The following is a 19,630-nucleotide window of genomic DNA, read 5'->3' as shown; positions in this document are numbered from 1 at the left end:
TATATATATATATATATATATATATATATATATATAGGGGTAGGATCAAGAGGGAATAACCATTCGGGGGGAAGCGGGGGAAGCAAAAACTTTTTTTTTCGTTTTTTGAAAAAACTTTGTTCACGAACATTATAGATGAGATGAAAATATGAACATTTAGTAGAGACACTTTGTGATAAATGTTTTTATTTTAGCGGAAAAACGCTCGAAGAAGTAATATATAACAATTATCGTGTTTTTCGAGCATATGTTGAGGTTTTAGCTATTGGGGTTTAGATATTAGGGTTTATAGGGTTTAGATATTAGGGTTTAGAAATTTAGGGTTTAGGGTTTAGATTTAGGATTTAGATTTAGGATTTAGATTGAGTTTTTAACACGAACGGTTTAGAGTTTAGGGTTTAGGGTTTAGGGTTTGGTATTTTGGGTTTATGGAATAAACCCAAAACACCAAACCCTAAACCCTAAACTCTAAATCGGGCTAAATTTTACTTCACAAAACATGAAAAAAAAAACGTTCATATTCTTCACGAACAATATTATCTTGAATGTTATTTTTGTCGATCGTTTTCCCGCCTAAATAATGACATTCATCACGAAGTGTCTCTTTTAAATATTCATATTTTCGTGTGATCTTAATGCCGGAAAAAAAAAATTCCAAAAAAAACGAAATTTTTTTTTTTTTTTTGCTTCCCCCCGATTGGTTACTTAGTAACCAATCGGGGGGAAACGGAGGAAGCAAATTTTTTATTTTTTTCATTTTTTTTGAAATTTTTTTTTCTGCATCAAGATCACACGGAAATATGAACATTTAGAAGAGACACTTCGTGATGAATGTTATTATTTATGCGGGAAAACGATCGACAAAAATAACATTCAAGATAATATTGTTCGTGAAGAATATGAACGTTTTTTTTTCATGTTTTGTGAAGTAAAATTTAGCCCGATTTAGAGTTTAGGGTTTAGGGTTTGGTGTTTTGGGTTTATTCCATAAACCCAAAACACCAAACCCTAAACCCTAAACCCTAAACTCTAAACCGTTCGTGTTAAAAACTCAATCTAAATCCTAAATCTAAACCCTAAATCTAAACCCTAAACCCTAAATTTCTAAACTCTAATATCTAAACCCTATAAACCCTAATATCTAAACCCTAATATTTAAACCCCAATAGCTAAAACCATAAAATACGCTCGAAAAACACGATAATTGTTATATATTACTTCTTCGAGCGTTTTTCTGCCAAAATAAAAACATTCATCACAAAGTGTCTCTACTAAATGTTCATATTTTCATCTCATCTATAATGTTCGTGAACAAAGTTTTTTCAAAAAACGGAAAAAAAAAGTTTTTGCTTCCCCCCGCTTCCCCCCGATTGGTTACTTCTCTCTTGATCCTGCCACTATATATATATATATATATATATATATATATATATATATATATATATATATATAGTGGTAGGATCAAGGGAGAAGTAACCAATCAGGGGAAAACAAATTTTTTTTTTTCATTTTTCGAAAAAACTTTGTTCACAAACATTATAGATTGTATGAAATTATGAACATTTAATAAAGACAATTTGTGATAAATGTTTTTATTTTGGCGGGAAAACGCTCGAAGAATTAATATATAACAATTATCGTGTTTTTCAAGTAATGGTGTATCCTAGGGGATACACGCATAAAAACACTATTTTTATACAGAAAAATGGATCAAAGAGCACAATAGATAACAAAATTTGGCGATTTTCAGTATTTGCCGCCCAGCGTCATGCGTAAGCCCTGCAGGCAGCTTTTATGCTTAAGCCCTTTTACTAAGCGCGTGAGTGGCACAAAGCCACGTCAGCACACGCCACTGACCTTCCGGATACTTCGCGTCACAGAACTATTCAGCGATTGACAAGTATATCCCGAGAATTTTCGGACATTCTGCGCCTATAAATAGACCCCGTGGGTCACCACATTTCACATCTGAACTTCAGCCAGGGAGAAGTACATTTTCTCTCTCACACAGTTCTTTCTCACTCTAAACGCACATTAGCCGCTTAGCAGCAATACGCTAGACGGATCAATTACAAATTGATCCCAATATTGATTGAGGCCACCCCACGGATCTCTCATCCGTGTTCCGGGTCTGCAGAGATTATTTCTCGAGGGCAAACATCAGTCGGCATCATACGCTCCACGCTAAATAGTTATTGTCTTGTACTGGTACCTTACACTCGCTACACGGAAAATCGTACCAACAAATGGCGCCATCCGTCTCAAAGACCAGCAAAAACACCAAGAGCATGAAGGCAACTGAAACAACCTCAGCAAAAGCAGCACTCGAACCAATTGATGAAAACATCATTGAGAATATACCAGTGGATCAGCTAACTCTTGAAGAAACTTCAATTGAGGAAGAAGATCAATTGCACACTGGTGCAGCAGAAGACCAGGTGCATGAAACCATACCACGATTGAGGAAACCATTGATGGGAAGTTCTAGTGGAGGAATGTGAAAACCAAGCGAGGAACACACAATGTCTCTTTCAAGAAAACATCCGATGTGAATTTTAAGCACAACAACAAAGGAAAGTCAATTTCAAAATCACAATTGTTCAAGTTATTCAATCAGTTGAATACTTTGGTTGATGATACCGAGCGTGAACACAATGATGAAGGTTTTGTAGAAGATGATTGGGATTTTGGGGAAGAAGAAGAGCATTTCTTTATGACTGAGGAGATGGCAGGAAAGTTGTTGGATGAGATTTTGACCATGACGGCACCATCAAGGTATAAGCAGAAATTAGCACAACCCATCATCCGTGCAACGACTGTGGACAATTTGATTGCTTTGATTACTGGAGATGAAGCTATCAAACCGCCAGCAATAGTAGAGTCAACCCAGTGTTTTATCCCTCGAGTTGTAGAATATCCATTACCAAGAAACTTGGGGATTCCATCTATCGGTGTTTATGATGGAACTACTGATCCTGAAGATTTTCTTACCATGTTTGAAGGTGTTATGAGATTACAACATTGGGAAGATGAAACTGCATGTCATATGTTTTCAATGGTGCTGCAGAAAATGGCAAGGGAATGGTTTGCCAGTTTGCCACCAAGGAGTATTACCAGTTTCCTTGATTTAACGGCAAAGTTTGTGATGCAATACCAAAGTTTGAGAAGCTGTACGTTGTCGCATCTTGATGCACATGAAATAACAATGCACCAAAAAGAATCACTAAGCAATTTTATGAAACGTTACACCATCGAATGCCAAAAAATACCTGACATACCAGAATCTCAGCTTGTTTTAGGGTTTATTTTTTGCCTTGATCAGCGACGTTTTGCAAGTTTGATTCACGCGTTACGGTATGATGTCCCAAAGACGTTACACCAAGCATTGGTTGTTGCACATAAGCATTTACGGGCAGGTGAGATGGGATACCCCAAAGTTGATAATTATCGCAGAAATTTTAGACAGCAAGGCGGAAAACAGAACAGGAATGACAATTATCAGAGACAGCGTGGGTATGATTACAATTACCAGAAATAACAACATGTTTGGAGGGGCAATAATCATCCGCATGATAATTACCATCAACGAAAACCATTAGATAGACATCCACTCATCATGGATTTAACAAAAACTCGAAAGGAAATTTTGTTCACTAAACCTGTTAAGGAAACCTTTCATCCTCCACCACCAATGGAAGAGCGTCAAGGACCATAGAGTGATAAGTGGTGTGATTTCCATGAGGCATATGGGCATGATACTGACAAATTGTAAGTCATTGATGAGAGAAATCATTACAAAGATTAAAGCCAGAGAGTTAAACCATCTGTTACCAGGAAAACAGTACATGAGGAATTATCCAAACAAGCGTTTTGCTTGGCAAGGAAAAGTGCGTCACGGTGGACGGCATGATTGGAATAGAAGAGAAGAGAGAAAAGATGCAAGGGACCCAACCCCTGAAAGGCACATCAAGGTTATATGGAATTAGGTGTAAGATTTTGAAACAGACGGAGAGCGCAGAGCGGAGCAATGGATGTATGCTCCCATTATATTTCATACCATCCCAAATTGGCGCTTATCAGAAGAGCTTGTGATCATTTCAGCTATAATTGCGAACAAAAGCATTACCAGGATCTACACTGATACAAGTAGTGAATCAGATATTTTATATTTGCATTGTTTCAAAGATTATCTGTTCAGCGTGAAGGACAGGCTTCGTTATACAAACTTGAAAATTGTTGGCATCACGGGTGAATCGATGAGGGCATTCGGTAAGATAAAAATGGATGTAACATTGGGAGCACACCCTCTAGTTCGAACAGAAATTGTAGATTTCACGGTTCTTGATGGCAGATCAAGATTCAATGCTTTGTTTGGTAGGCGAATTCTTCGCAAATTTGGAGCAATTACTTCCACACCTCATGCAGAATTGCGATTCCCAACGCCAAATGGTGTGGCTGTGATACACTCTGAATACGTTAGACCGGCAAGGAAGAGATCAGTTGTTTATGAAGCTCAGAGAAATTTTGTCAGAGGAGGACCATCAAGGCAGTTGTTTAACAGAAATGATGTAAATGGGTATTTCAAACCGCCCAAAATGAATGAGCCTTAGAGGCAGGACGCAACACGCTGCGCGGAGCACATTATGATAGCATGAATCACGCAGAACAGTTCATTTAGCATGATTTTTAAATTTTCATCAGTTCAGACAAAGCACAATACAATTTTTATAATTTTCTGGATGGGATTGATCACCCCATACGAAGATGTTGCACAAAATATTGTATGTGCGGCAAAGGAATATCAATAAAGTTTTATCTTTTCTCACGCAAAATGTTATATGTTACGAATGTAGAACATAGCATTCATACCTACCCACATAAGGCAAGGCATTTTTATGCCCCCGATGGTAGAGGCTCTTGTGTCAACATTATAGACCCAAGGGATCGGCTAGCGTAAGTGTTTACTTCGATAGAGAGCACCGAGGCAAAAATAAAGATATCTCTTAAATGTCATGACATGCAGAATGGTTTATCACAAATGCATTAATTCATTTATATACGGAAAACAGAAAAAATTAACATAAAATACAAGCGTATTTTGTAAGCCGCAAAAAGCCTAAGCGCAACACGCTGAACGGAACACCACTCATTCTTTAAACAGAATACCTTAAACAGATTTATCATTCTTTATGATACATTATTAACATAAAAGCATTATGATTGATTCATAATTTGCTTCAAAAATTGATTACAAATTTTCAACTTTTCTTTATAAAATAAAACACCCTCATGCATCGCGGAAGGCGAATAACGGTTTGATATATTCTATAACAAAGGCACACATCTTTTAACTGATAAGTTGATGAGAAACGCACATATAATTTTGATAAATTATATACATCATATCATATAAATAGTAACAAGTTTCAGCTTCATACATACAACATGCAATGACTTTTGGCGGATAGCAGATAACGGATGAAAGTGAAAGGACCCGTTCATATACATTATAAACGATTCACAATAGTTGATTTCATCGCGAGGTATTTGACCTCTATATGATACATTTTACAAACATTGCATTCATTTTTAAAAGATAAACTTTCTTTACATCGAAAATTGACAGACATGCATACCCTTTCATAATATCCACTATCCAAACTATAATTGACTTAATAATAATCTTGATGAACTCAATGACTTAAATGCAACGTCTTTCGAAATGTATGCCATGAAAGACTCCAAGTAATGTCTTTGAAATGAGCTAATGCACATCGGAAGATTTCTTTAACACCTGAGAATAAACATGCTTTAAAGTGTCAACCAAAAGGTTGGTGAGTTCATTAGTTTATCATAATCATTCATTTTCATCATTTTAATAGACCACAAGATTTTCATTTCTCATAAATATACGTCCCATGCATAGAGACAAAAATCATTCATATGGATTGAACACCTGGTAACCGACATTAACAAGATGCATATAAGAATATCCCCATCATTTCGGGACATCCATCGGACATGATATAAAACTCGAAGTACTAAAGCATCCGCTACAACGGATGGGGTTTGTTGGGCCCAATAGATCTATCTTTAGGATTCGCGTCAATTAGTAGACTGGTTTACTAATTCTTAGGTTACCAAGTAAAAGGGGCATATTCGGCTTCGATCATTCAACCATATAATGCAGTTTCGATTACTTGTGTCTATTTCGTAAAACATTTATAAAAATTGCGCATGTATTCTCAGCCCAAAAATATAAAGGGTAAAAAAGGCAAATGAAACTCACCATACTGTATTTCGTAGTAAAAATACATTTAACATCATTGAATAAATGCAAGGTTGGCCTCTGATTCACGAACCTAAATTAAGTATATATATATTTATATGTTGGTCAATATTTGTATAGCAATTTAGGTCAGGTCATAGTGTATCACAATCCTAATGCTCGAGACTAATATGCAAAAGTCAACAAAAGTCAATTTGACTCAAAATGATTTCCAAAATCTATACATGATTAATATATAGTTTAAATATCACCGTTTTATATTTTTAAATAAAAATTTTTTTATTAGAGTAAATTATATAATTCATTTATTAATAAATAAAATTTTATATTAAAATTTATATAATAAAATATAATTTTATATATATTAAGTAATAAAATTTATAGAGTTCATTTAATATCATAAAGATAATATGATAGGTATTATTAAAGAAATTTTTATTACAAGTAGTAAAATATATTTGTATCACATATTTATTTGATAAAATAATATCTATAATAATAGTAAGTAAAAGTTGTATTATTTTGTAATAATAATTATTATTATTTTATTAATAAAAATATCAATATTTATAATTACTAAGATGACATTATGATAAAATGATAATTCTAATTATAATAACTTAAATATTTACGACACTTTTTAATATTATCTTTAAAATAATAATTATATTTAAAATGATAATAATAGTGATATTTTATAATAACAATGACATTTCTATTAAAATGATAATTTTTGTTAAGATGATAGTTTTAATACTAACGATACTTTTAATAATAATAGAAGTGATAAAAATAATGAAAAACGATAATTTTTCTAAATCAATATCTTACAATATTTTTAATTTCATCATGATACCCATACTCATTATTTCCTAATCGATTCTCTTAATAGTTTTTAAATCGTCTTTTATATCGTGTTCATTTTAATGATAATATTAGTAATCATAATAGTTAAGTGTTACTAATATTAGTTTTAATTATAATAATACTAATAATAATAAATGTTATGATAATATTAATACTAATAACTATTTTTAATGATAAAAATAATAATAATACTAATTATAACTTTAACGATAATAACAATAGTAAAGATAACAATTTTTAATGATAATACTTTTTATTGATAATAATAATAATAATAATAATAATAATAATAATAATAATAATAATAATAATAATAATAATAACTTGAACGACGATAATAACAACGATAATAATAATCATTTTTACAAAAATTCAATTGGCGATAACTTCTAATCCGTTCATCGAAACCATTCGATATCTAAATAAAAGGTTCTTAATTTTTCGCTAGCTTTCCAACGACATGCATATCTGATGTTGGAGCAGAGTAGTATATAAAATAGTTATATATTTACTACGAAATACTATTACATACGATACAATTTTACACAAGTTTTAATTATTTATTTACAAATGGGATATACCTAAACCTTGCTACAACACTATAGGCAGTGTACCTAATCGTAGAGTAGTATAGTTTTTAGGAAGTCCGGTTCGTTCCACAGGGAGCGGGCTTATTGCACACTATATTTTTAAACAGCTATATTTGTACAAAATATATATAATTATATATAATAATATATAAAAGGGGTTTACCGTTTAATGACCGGTTTGTCGATTTATATTTTAAGCGAAGCGTATAGTAAATGATGATATTTAAATAACAATAAAATAAATAACAATAATTAAAATGACAATAAATAAAAGTACGAGGAAATATGAAATAAAATATATTATGCTTATTTAAACTTCCGTAACCATGATGGTTGACGTGTTAATTTTAGTTTTATGCCCATGGGTTAATTGTCCTTTGTCCTGGATTATTTAATCTGTCCGTCTGGTTTTTGTCCATAACAGTCCATCAGTCATAAATATAAAGTGCGAGTGTCCTCGTCAAATTATTATTATACCCGAAGTTAAATATTCCAACTAATTGGGGATTCGAATTGTAACAAGGTTTTAATACTTTGTTTAATGAATACACCAGGTTATCGACTGCGTGTAAACCAAGGTTTTACTACTTTGCTAACAATTACACCAATTACCCTTGAATGTAATTTCACCCCTGTTTTAATTATTCTAGTGGCTATTAATCCATTCCCGTGTCCGGTTAAATGAACGATTATTCGTACATATAAATACCCCGCCCATCGTGTCCGATCGAGTGTATATGGTAATTTATAGGGACGCCCAATTGTAAATCTTTATATTAACATTAACAAACTTTCATTTAGTTAAACAAATATAAAGCCCATTAATAGCCCATAGTCTAATTTCCACAAGTGTCGTTCTTTTGTCCAAACCCCAATTATGGTACAAAGCCCAATTACCCAATTTTAGTAATTAGCCCAACATCATGATTACTTCGTTTTAAATAAGCATAATAATAACTTAGCTACGAGACATTAATATAAAAAGGTTGAACATAACTTACAATGATTAAAAATAGCGTAGCGTTACACGGACAGAATTTCGACTTACACCCTTACAACATTCGCTAACATACCCTTATTATTAGAATTATAATTAAAATTAAAATATAAATTATAAATATAAATATAAATTTTACGTATGAATGAGGAAGAAAAAGATGATGGTTTTTGATCAGAATTCGGTTGGCTTTATAGGCAGTTTTCAAATTTAGGGCTCTGCGACTCGCGGCAAAAGCCTCTTCAAACTCCGCGAGTCGCGGAGAATGAAATTACAGCTCAGTCCTTGGAGTCTTTCTCTGCCGACGGTTTTTTTTTATTTATAAATATAATATATATATAATTAATATAATTAATTATATATTATATTATATTTATATACATAGTTAACTTGTAATTTTTAGTCCGTTACGTCGAGCGTTAAGAGTTGACTCTGGTCCCGGTTCCGGATTTTCGAACGTCCTTGCTTACAATTTTATATTTTGTACTTTGCGTTTTGAATCTTGTACTCTTGTGATTTCGAGACGTTTCTTATCAATAATTGGAACCTCTTTGATTGTCTTTTGTACTTTTGAGCTTTTTGGTCATTTGCGTCTTCAATTCGTCGAATCTGTCTTTTGTCTTCACCTTTTATTTTTTAAACGTATATCACTTGTAAATAGAACAGTTGCAATTAAAAGCTTGTCTTTCTTGAGGAATAATGCTATGAAATATATGTTCGTTTTTAGCATTATCAAATATTCCCACACTTGAGCGTTGCTTGTCCTCAAGCAATATCGTTTTGAAATACTAGAATCACTTCTTTATTCTTCACACTTTGTACATCAGTGATTTCTATACGGCGGTATAAACAATGGTAGTAACGATATGGTTTACAGTCCCACATGACTATAAAAATTTAGATCCATTAAGGAAATTGGATCTTTATGAAAATATTTGATCTTTTGAAAATTAAATCTAGTTTTTACCCTAGATAAGTTTTCCGGGATAACCCTTTATCGGTGTTTGCAAAATATTTTTGTGGGTTTGGTGGGGTTCAGAATTGAAAATTTTAGCTCAAAACTTGCTGTTTTGTGTCACCCACTTGCTAACCTTGTATTAGGAAAGCAACACGTCCAGTTTACTTGTTCCGTATATTACCTTTCGGCAAACTACCGTCCGGTTGTAAAGGAAAGCGTTGAACAAGCAACTGTTAAGGCAATGTCCCGTGACATGCTTTTGATTATGGTCTATAATGTGTCGGACGCAATTACTATCCTTGGTAGGAGCAATAGTAAAGCTCACCCTTATAATTTTTCGGTCTGGCACAAGGTCCTGTCTTTGACCATGCTATGCAACCACCGTTCTTACGGTTGACACCCGATTTGGTTCAGGTGACCTAATGAATTCCAGGTGAATTCCTAGGATTTTACGTTCAATGGTAATGAACGTATTGAAAATAGGGCTTTCAGAAAACAAATCGGTTTGTAATTTTGATCAAAATATTTTCTCGTTTAAGCTCGAGTTTAGATATCATCGAATTCCATGAGTTTTTAATTCTCAATCTTTAAGGTCAATCTCTAGGATTGAGTAATATCAGTCTTAAAAGCTGATTTTTAATCTTTAAGGAGATTATCCTTTCTGGGGATCTGATTCATTAGTCTTATCAAGCTAATTTACACGGTGCCTCCCCATTGTACGAGATAAATCCTTCTCATGGTTAGGATAAATCTGACCACTTGGCGACCCTGTTTAATGCTGAGGTCCATGGATTTCCTGCTGATTTTAGTGATGACTTTTCTAGATTTTTTTGTCAACCTACAGCTGGTCTGGACGACAACTTCATGACCTAAATCAAGAAGCGCGTGTCTTTTTCGGAAGACTTTACTTCCTTTTAATGATGGAATTGATTCATCATGTAGATCCATCTCTTCTTTTCTTTCATCGGGTAAAAACAGTTTAGTTTAGTCCAAAGCAAAAGTATTTTCAGTTATTTGTTACAGATATATGTGACATATATTTAAAATAACTTGGTAAATTTTCCCACACTTGGCTTTTTATTTTTCTTTTTATCGTCCTCTATTCCATTTTAAATGAATTTTGACATTTTAGTTTGTTTCTTAATTTATGTCCTTTCCGAGGTAACAATAATTTCGGTGTTAAAACCTAGTTTTATCGTTCATAAATATGTATAAACATAATTTTGAATTCATTTAATTGAAAATTTTGAAAATTTTTACTAGAATTGGGTAGTCAGTATATAAGACTAGGGCTGTTCTTTTTTATCAGAGAGCACTAGATTCTAATACAACTACTGCTTTACTAGTATTTTTAATGGTAACCAAGTGTTTAAGATAAAAATTTTAAAAATCCGAAAGAATTTAACCCCTTCCCACACTTAAGATCTTGCAATGCCCTCATTTGCAAGAAATCAGTAACAATTTAAATTATTGAAGGTGATTAGTGTGAAAATGATTAAATTTTTACCAAAGTTTCCAATTATATTGGCGTTTGTTTGCTGAATGATAAATGGTGCACATCATTTGTTCATTCCGTCTTGTTGTTATTTCACATATATTTTGCATCTTGTCGTCAAAATTAGTTGCTTTTGCTGAACTTAATGCCAGTCTTTGAAAATGCGTTGTTTTACCCTGTTGTGTACATAAGATAAACTTGCAAACATATATACATATTTTTGAAGTTTGGTATATTACCCCGCATTCAAAAATTATTAAAATCTAAGAATAAAAGTTAGATAATTATAAAAATGATTACAATATTAACAAAAATATTAAATGTATCAATAATTACAAATTACAAAATAAAAAAAATAATAATAAGTAAACTAAGGATGATATTGGTACCAATAGGGGTTCCAGGCATAACCATAAGTGCTATAGAATGCTTCGGCAGGGTCATACGTAGGATACGGTGGCTGCATCTCTATAGACCAAGGAGGGAAGATGGGTTTCGGTGTAGGAATATAGTTTCTACCTATATGTTGGCAATGAGCTATGATCTGGTTCTGATGAACTTGCCAATCTTCAAATGCTCTCTGTCTAGCATTTTCGTATTCCTGAGAAGCTATAAACCTATGCATTTCTTGCATCTCATTCCCCCCTCCTACATTACCTTGCTGCTGGTTTCTCTCCACCTGTGGATGTCTACCATGGTATCGTACTGCGGCGTTATTTCGCCTCTTCAAAACTTTCGCACCATGGTATACATTTAAACCTATAGTATCGCGGGGTTCCGGTTCTTCTACTAATAATCCCCCCCGACTTATATCCACACCGAGATATTCACCAATCAAAGTAATAAAAATACCACCTCCTATTATGCTATGTGGTCGCATCCCCCGAACCATAGCTGATAAATAATAACCCACACAATATGGTATACTTACAGCGCTTTGTGGGTCTCGAATACACATATGGTAAAACAAATCCTGTTCATTTACTTTTTCTTTGTTCTTACCCCTTTGTGTAATCGAATTAGCTAAAAACCTATGTATCACTCTTAATTCGGCTCTATCTATATCCAAATAAGAGTAATTTCCCCCTTTGAAACGGTGATGGCTTGTCATTTGACTCCACACACCGTGTGTATCAAAATTCTCATCTATCTTTCTACCGTTTAGTATCAATCCTCTACAATCGGCAGACGCTAACTCCTCAGGCGTATATATACGTAAAGCCTGAGCCATGTCCAGTAAAGACATGTGGCGCATCGAACCGCCTAACAAAAATCTAATAAAAGAACGATCGGTTAAACTAGCTACCCGATCATTCAACTCTATACTACATAACAATTCTTCACACCATACTTTATATACAGGTCTACGTATGGTGAATAAACATATCCAGTCATTAAAAGAAGAATTACCATATCTCTGTACAAGTAATTCCCTAATTGGCCCGGCCAATTCTACAGCTTCTAAGGGTCCCCATTCTATGACCCTTGGTACCTCAACAACCTTGGAATGAAGAGTATGCAAACCCCTTTGATATTTTGGATAATCTATCCAAAGTCTGTCAAATCTCAGGTTCGGGTGCAACTCTTCCAAGTGCATATCAGAAAAGGTCATGACTGGATGAGGTATATCCTGCTTGTAGTAGTTATCCACCTCCTGTTGTTCCAAATTCTCAGCAGGAGCATTGCGGGCTTGGGATGAAGATTCACCCCTTTCATTCTGCAAAACACATCAAACACAATTTTTGTGCATCCAAATATGCATTAGTGTCAGCAAAATCATCAATCAAAATAATTACAATGACATTATCAATTTATATCAAACTTAAGTTCATTTTCACATTTTTATCAAATCTACACTTTTTCAAATAAGCATATACGAAAATGTTCGCCAAGTTCATAAGCATTCAACTCAAATAACATGTCAAAATAATCATTACTAGCAATTAAACAAGTCTCAAATGGCATTATCTTTCAAAAATCAAGTTCATGAATTTTAGACTTGAAAAAGTCCACTTTAATTCTCAAAATCATGTTTAGGCTCAAAGTTTGGATCATTTAACTACCTAGACATGTTACACTACTCAATTTAGCAACAATTCATGAAAAAAATCGGCCATAACCTGTTTATATCAAAAAGCCCCAAATTTGCTCAAGAACACAAACCCTAGATTACTCAAAATTTGAAGTTTAAGGCTTCTAATCATGTTAAACAGCATCAATCTAGGTTATACAAGCATAATACATAAACAATTTAAGCCTAATTACACTAAAAAGCATCAAAATCAAATTGGGGAAAAAATTGCTCAAGAACATCAAATTTCGAATTAAATGGTGTTTAGGTGTAGAAATTTACCGTTTTTCTTGAGTAATTCTTAGATAGCATCCTTCTCAACATGATTTTAGCAAAAGATTTGGTGATTAACGGTTAAAAATTGTGATTTTTGGGGTGTTTTTGGGTGGTTTTTCGTGGGTTTTCGCAGCTATTTTTCTGTTTTGGGGTTGAAACTGAGCTGTTGCAGCTCTTTATTTTTTTTCTGTAATTCGACTCCTCCGCGAGTCGCGGGGATTTACCCTCCAAACTCCGCGACTCGCGGAGTTTGGTTTATTTTTTTTTTATTTTTTATTTTTATAATCATTAACTTATTAAAACAATTAAGTAATTAATTTTAAAATTTTGTTTCCCTTGTTATTTAGGACGAGGTCGTTTCGGATCGATGTCCTAGTCCGTCCTTCGACAAAATTTTAAAATTTGTCTTTTTGTAGCGATTGTTTTAAAAGCTAAGATTTTTTTGGGTTTTTTCAATGTTTTTGGCATACTTTAATTCAATAAGATTAAAAATAATGATAATAAAAGTTCTCGTCCCTCCCTCGGGTAAAGCAATTTCGGTTTAAAGACCTAGTCTTCAACTTACGACGAATTTTAAAAATCATATTATTAACTTAATGAGATAAAGTAAATTTTTGTTTTTAAATTCACACAACTTAAATATAAAATTCAAAATTAATATTAAAAATTCACACCAAACTTAAAATTTGAAATGCATAAAATTAAAAATTTATATTTTAAAAATTAAAAATTCACACCAAACTTAATTTAAAAATTTATAAATTCATACTAAACTTATATTAATTTTTCAAATATTTACAATTTTAAATATTTTGTTTTTATAAAGTTTACAATATTAATTTAAGATTTAAATATTAATTTTAAAAACATGGTAAAAATAAAATTAAAAATCTTTTTGTCTTTTTATCCCACTTTAATCAATCAAATATTATCAAAAATATGCGCCCCTCTTTTCGGTAAAGTTATTTCGGTTCCAAGACCTAATTTAACTCATGACGAATTTTTGAAATATTTTGGTTTGATTGATTAAAGATATTTATACCTTAAGAATAAACGTTAAATTTCGCAGTGATGTAATAAATTTTTGAATGATATCAATAATTTCGGTCGCCAAACCTAATTTTATTCAATACCAATTTAATACTTTTTAGCGAACAAATTAGCGTTTATTATCAAAAGGTTAAAAATAAAAAAAATAAAATAAAAACTGTACAGACATACCTGTGGAATAGATTTCTTAGTTATATGATCTATCCCATTCATAAGATAGTCGGTTTAATTGATTTTCCATGGCTACATAGGCGTAACCTCGAGCATTCAGTGTCTTTTCTTCTAAACATATGAACGGTCCGTCTCTGCATAAAGTAACAAATTCGGTATTTGAATAGGTTTGATTATTTGAACATTTACCTCCATGTGACCATTTTCCGCATTTATGACATCTTTCTAGGTGTCGTGCTCTTCTTTTCGCTGCGGATTTTGATTTTCCTTTACCAAATTGTAACTTATTATCTTCGCATCTGGATTCTTTTCTAACTCCGTCCATTCTTTCTCTGATTACTGATACTATTTCACTCGGTAGTATGTCATTATTACGTTTAGTGATCAAAGCGTGTAGCATTAGACCATGGTTTAGTTCACAGGCAGTCTTCATTTTGTAAAAACCTAAAAAAAATAAAAATTCAGAATGGGGGGAGAAGACTAGTTCTTTAGGGTCTGCTAGGGAAAGACCATTCGGGTTCCATTTTCGAGAACTACACGAAAACAGACAATCTAACTCTAACAGAAATACATATTATCCTTTAAAGACTTGATTCTCCCCACACTTAGTTAGCTGTGGTGTCGAAATTGTGATTAACTTCGTTGTCGACTTCCATTGGACCATGTATGTAATGTTTAACTCTGTGACCATTAACTTTAAATTCAATCCCATTTGAATTTATTAATTCTATCGTTCCGTATGGGAAAACTCTTTTGACTATGAATGGTCCAGACCATCTTGATTTCAATTTTCCAGGAAATAGCTTGAATCGTGAATTGAAAAGAAGAACTCTGTCTCCTTCTTTAAATTCTTTTGAACTTCTGATTCTTTTATCATGCCATTTCTTCGTTCTTTCTTTATAGATTAACGAATTTTCGTATGCTTCATGTCTTAATTCTTCTAATTCGTTTAGTTGACTTAATCGTAGACGTCCAGCTTCATGTAAATCAAGATTACATGTTTTCAAAGCCCAAAATGCTTTGTGTTCAATTTCTACTGGAAGATGACATGCTTTTCCATAAACAAGTCTAAAAGGTGTGGTTCCAAGTGGAGTTTTGTAGGCTGTTCTAAAAGCCCAGAGTGCATCCTCCAATTTAATGGACCATTCCTTCGGATTTGATCCTACGGTTTTCTCTAGAATACGTTTTAAAGCTCGGTTGGTATTTTCAACTTGTCCACTTGTTTGTGGATGATATGCGGTGGAGATTTTATGAGTTACTCCATATCTTTTAAGAACTTTCTCAAGTTGATTATTACAGAAATGAGTACCCCGATCACTTATTAAAGCTTTCGGTGTTCCAAACCTTGCAAAAAGACGTTTTAAAAAGTTGACTACAACTCGTGCATCGTTAGTTGGGAGAGCTTGTGCTTCCGCCCATTTAGATACATAATCAATGGCTACGAGTATATATAGATTATTATGAGATTTTGGAAATGGACCCATAAAGTCAATACCCCAAATGTCAAATACTTCACATACTTGGATGACATTTTGTGGCATTTCATCATGTTGACTTATTTTTCCGGCCCTTTGACATGCATCACAGGATTTGCAAAGAAGGTGTGCGTCTTTGTAAATTGTAGGCCAATAGAATCCAGCTTCATAAACTTTTCTTGCTGTTAGTTGAGGCCCATAATGCCCTCCTGTTGGTCCTGTGTGACAATGGTTTAAAATTTTACTAGCTTCATCTCCAAATACACATCGGCGTATTATTCCATCGGGACAACTTTTAAACAGATGTGGATCTTCCCAGAAATAGTGTTTTATATCACTGAAGAATTTCTTTCGTCTTTGGTACGATAATCCTTTTTTAAGGAATCCACAAACTAAGTAGTTTGCATAGTCTGCAAACCATGGAATTTCTTTATAATCTATCTTCAATAGATATTCATCAGGAAAGTTGTCTTGTATGGCTGATTCATTCAGAACTTCTAATTCGGGATTTTCAAGACGAGAAAGATGATCAGCGGCGAGATTTTCTGCTCCTCTTTTATCTCGGATTTCAATATCAAACTCTTGTAAGAGTAAGATCCAACGGATTAATCTTGGTTTAGCATCTTGTTTTGAAAATAGGTATCTAAGAGCAGAATGGTCGGTATAGACCACCGTTTTTGCTAAAACGAGATATGATCGAAATTTGTCAAAAGCAAAGACAATAGCAAGGAGTTCTTTTTCAGTAGTTGTATAGTTTGTTTGTGCTCCTTGTAACGTCTTACTAGCATAATATATAGGTTGAAATCGTTTTTCAATCCTTTGTCCTAAAACGGCTCCCATTGCAAAATCACTTGCATCGCACATTAGTTCAAATGGTAGATTCCAATTTGGTGTTATCATGATCGGTGCATTAGTGAGTTTCTCTTTAAGAATATTAAAAGATTTGATACACTCATCTGAAAAGATGAATGGCGCATCCTTTTCTAGGAGTTTATTCATAGGAGTGGCAATTTTAGAAAAATCTTTTATGAAACGTCGGTAAAAACCGGCATGCCCTAGGAAACTCCTAACTCCTCTAACATTGGTGGGATGTGGAAGTTTAGCAATTACATCTACTTTAGCTCTATCCACTTCAATTCCTTCTTTTGAAATTTTATGTCCAAGAACGATGCCTTCTTTAACCATGAAATGGCATTTCTCCCAATTAAGTACTAGATTTGATTGTTCGCATCTAATTAGCATTCGTTCCAGATTAACTAGACATGATTTAAATGTATCACCGAAGACTGAAAAGTCATCCATGAATACTTCCATGCATTCTTCTATCATGTCGTGAAAAATCGCCATCATACACCTTTGAAAGGTTGCAGGGGCGTTGCAAAGTCCAAATGGCATGCGTTTGTAAGCAAAAGTACCATAAAGGCACGTGAATGTGGTTTTCTCTTGGTCCTCGGGTGCTATTGGAATTTGAAAATATCCGGAAAATCCATCTAGAAAACAATAGTAACTATTTCCGGCTAATCTTTCCAACATTTGATCTATGAAAGGTAAGGGAAAGTGATCTTTTCTGGTGGCGTCATTTAATTTTCTATAATCAATACATACACGCCATCCTGTTACAGTCCTAGTAGGAATAAGCTCATTTTTCTCATTTGTAATGACAGTCATGCCACCCTTCTTAGGCACGCATTGAACTGGGCTTACCCATGGACTATCAGAAATTGGATATATCAAACCTGCATCTAGCAGTTTAATAATCTCTTACTTAACTACATCTTGCATATTAGGATTTAGTCTTCGTTGGCGTTGCACATACGTTTTATGACCTTCTTCCATAAGGATTTTATGTGTGCAATACGAAGGACTTATTCCTTTAATATCATGAATCTTCCATGCAATGGCTGGTTTATGAGCTTTCAACACAGAAATGAGTTGTGATTTCTCATTTTCAGTAAGAGAAGACGATATTATTACAGGTAATTCAGATTCACCATGTAAATAAGCGTATTCCAAATGGTTTGGAAGTGGCTTTAACTCTAATTTCGGAGGTTCTTCTATCGATGATTTATATCGATATCTGTCTTCTTCTTTTAGCATTTGAATTTCTTCTGTTGTTGGTTCATATCCATTAGCTATAAGTGTAGCTAACATTTCAGCTTCATCAATTGGTTCATTACTTTCTCCTAAAGAACATTCTCCTGTTCCTTGTAATTCTGGAAATTCTTCTAATAATTCTGCATGTGCATCTATAGTTTGAATATAATAACATGTATCATCTGCAGATTGTGGTTGTTGCATTGCTCTATCAACTGAAAAGGTAACACTCTCATCCTCTATACTTAGGGTCAGTTTCTTACCGAACACGTCTATCATTGCTTTAGCCGTGTTTAAGAATGGTCTTCCTAATATGAGAGGAACTTGAGAATCTTCTTCCATGTCCAAAACAACAAAATCTACTGGAAATACTAAAGTACCAACTTTAACTAGCATGTTCTCCATTATCCCTCTAGGATATTTTATTGATCTATCGGCTAGTTGTATGCTTATTCTGGTTGGTTTCAATTCTCCAAGGTCTAGTTTAGCGTATAGTGAATACGGCATTAGATTTATACTAGCACCTAAGTCTGCCAATGCTTCTATTGAACTAAGACTACCCAGAAAACATGGAATTGTGAAACTTCCTGGATCAGATAGTTTTTCTGGTATCTTATTCAACAGCACTGCTGAACAATTAGCATTCATAGTAACAGCCGAAAGTTCTTCCATTTTCTTTCTATTTAAGATTAGATCTTTCAAGAATTTAGCATATCTTGGCATTCCTGAAATCACATCAATGAAAGGAAGATTTACATTTATCTGTTTAAACATATCCAAGAATTTGGATTGCTCGGCTTCAAGTTTTTCTTTCTTCATTTTACTCGGGTAAGGAAGTGGTGGTTGGTATGGTTTAACATAAGGTTTATCCTTAACTGTGTTATCTTCATTAATCTTTTCAACTACCGGTTCTTTTTCCTTATCTTGATCAGGTTGTGGTTCTTGTGGAGTAGGAATAGTTTCATCAGAAGTTACAGGTATTTCAGGTGGTTTAAGTGTTGTACCACTTCTTGTGGTAATAGCTTTAGCTGTTTCATTCCTGGGGTTAGCATTTGTATCACTAGGTAGACTTCCCGGTTTTCTTTCACCTATTAACCTTGCTAGGTTACTCACTTCTTGTTCCAGATTTTGAATAGAAGCTTGTTGATTTCTAAATGCTTGAGCATTTTGTTCATTGGTTTGTTTTTGAGATGTGAAAAACTGTGTTTGAGTTTTAACTAGCTTCGTCATCATATCTTCTAAATTTGGTTTTTTATCATCGGTTTGTTGTGGTGGTTTGTTTTGAAAATTCGGTCTT

Source organism: Rutidosis leptorrhynchoides, chromosome 11 (assembly GCF_046630445.1).
Source record: "Rutidosis leptorrhynchoides isolate AG116_Rl617_1_P2 chromosome 11, CSIRO_AGI_Rlap_v1, whole genome shotgun sequence".
NCBI classification, from domain to species: domain Eukaryota; kingdom Viridiplantae; phylum Streptophyta; class Magnoliopsida; order Asterales; family Asteraceae; genus Rutidosis; species Rutidosis leptorrhynchoides.
This window is presented reverse-complemented; position numbering follows the sequence as displayed.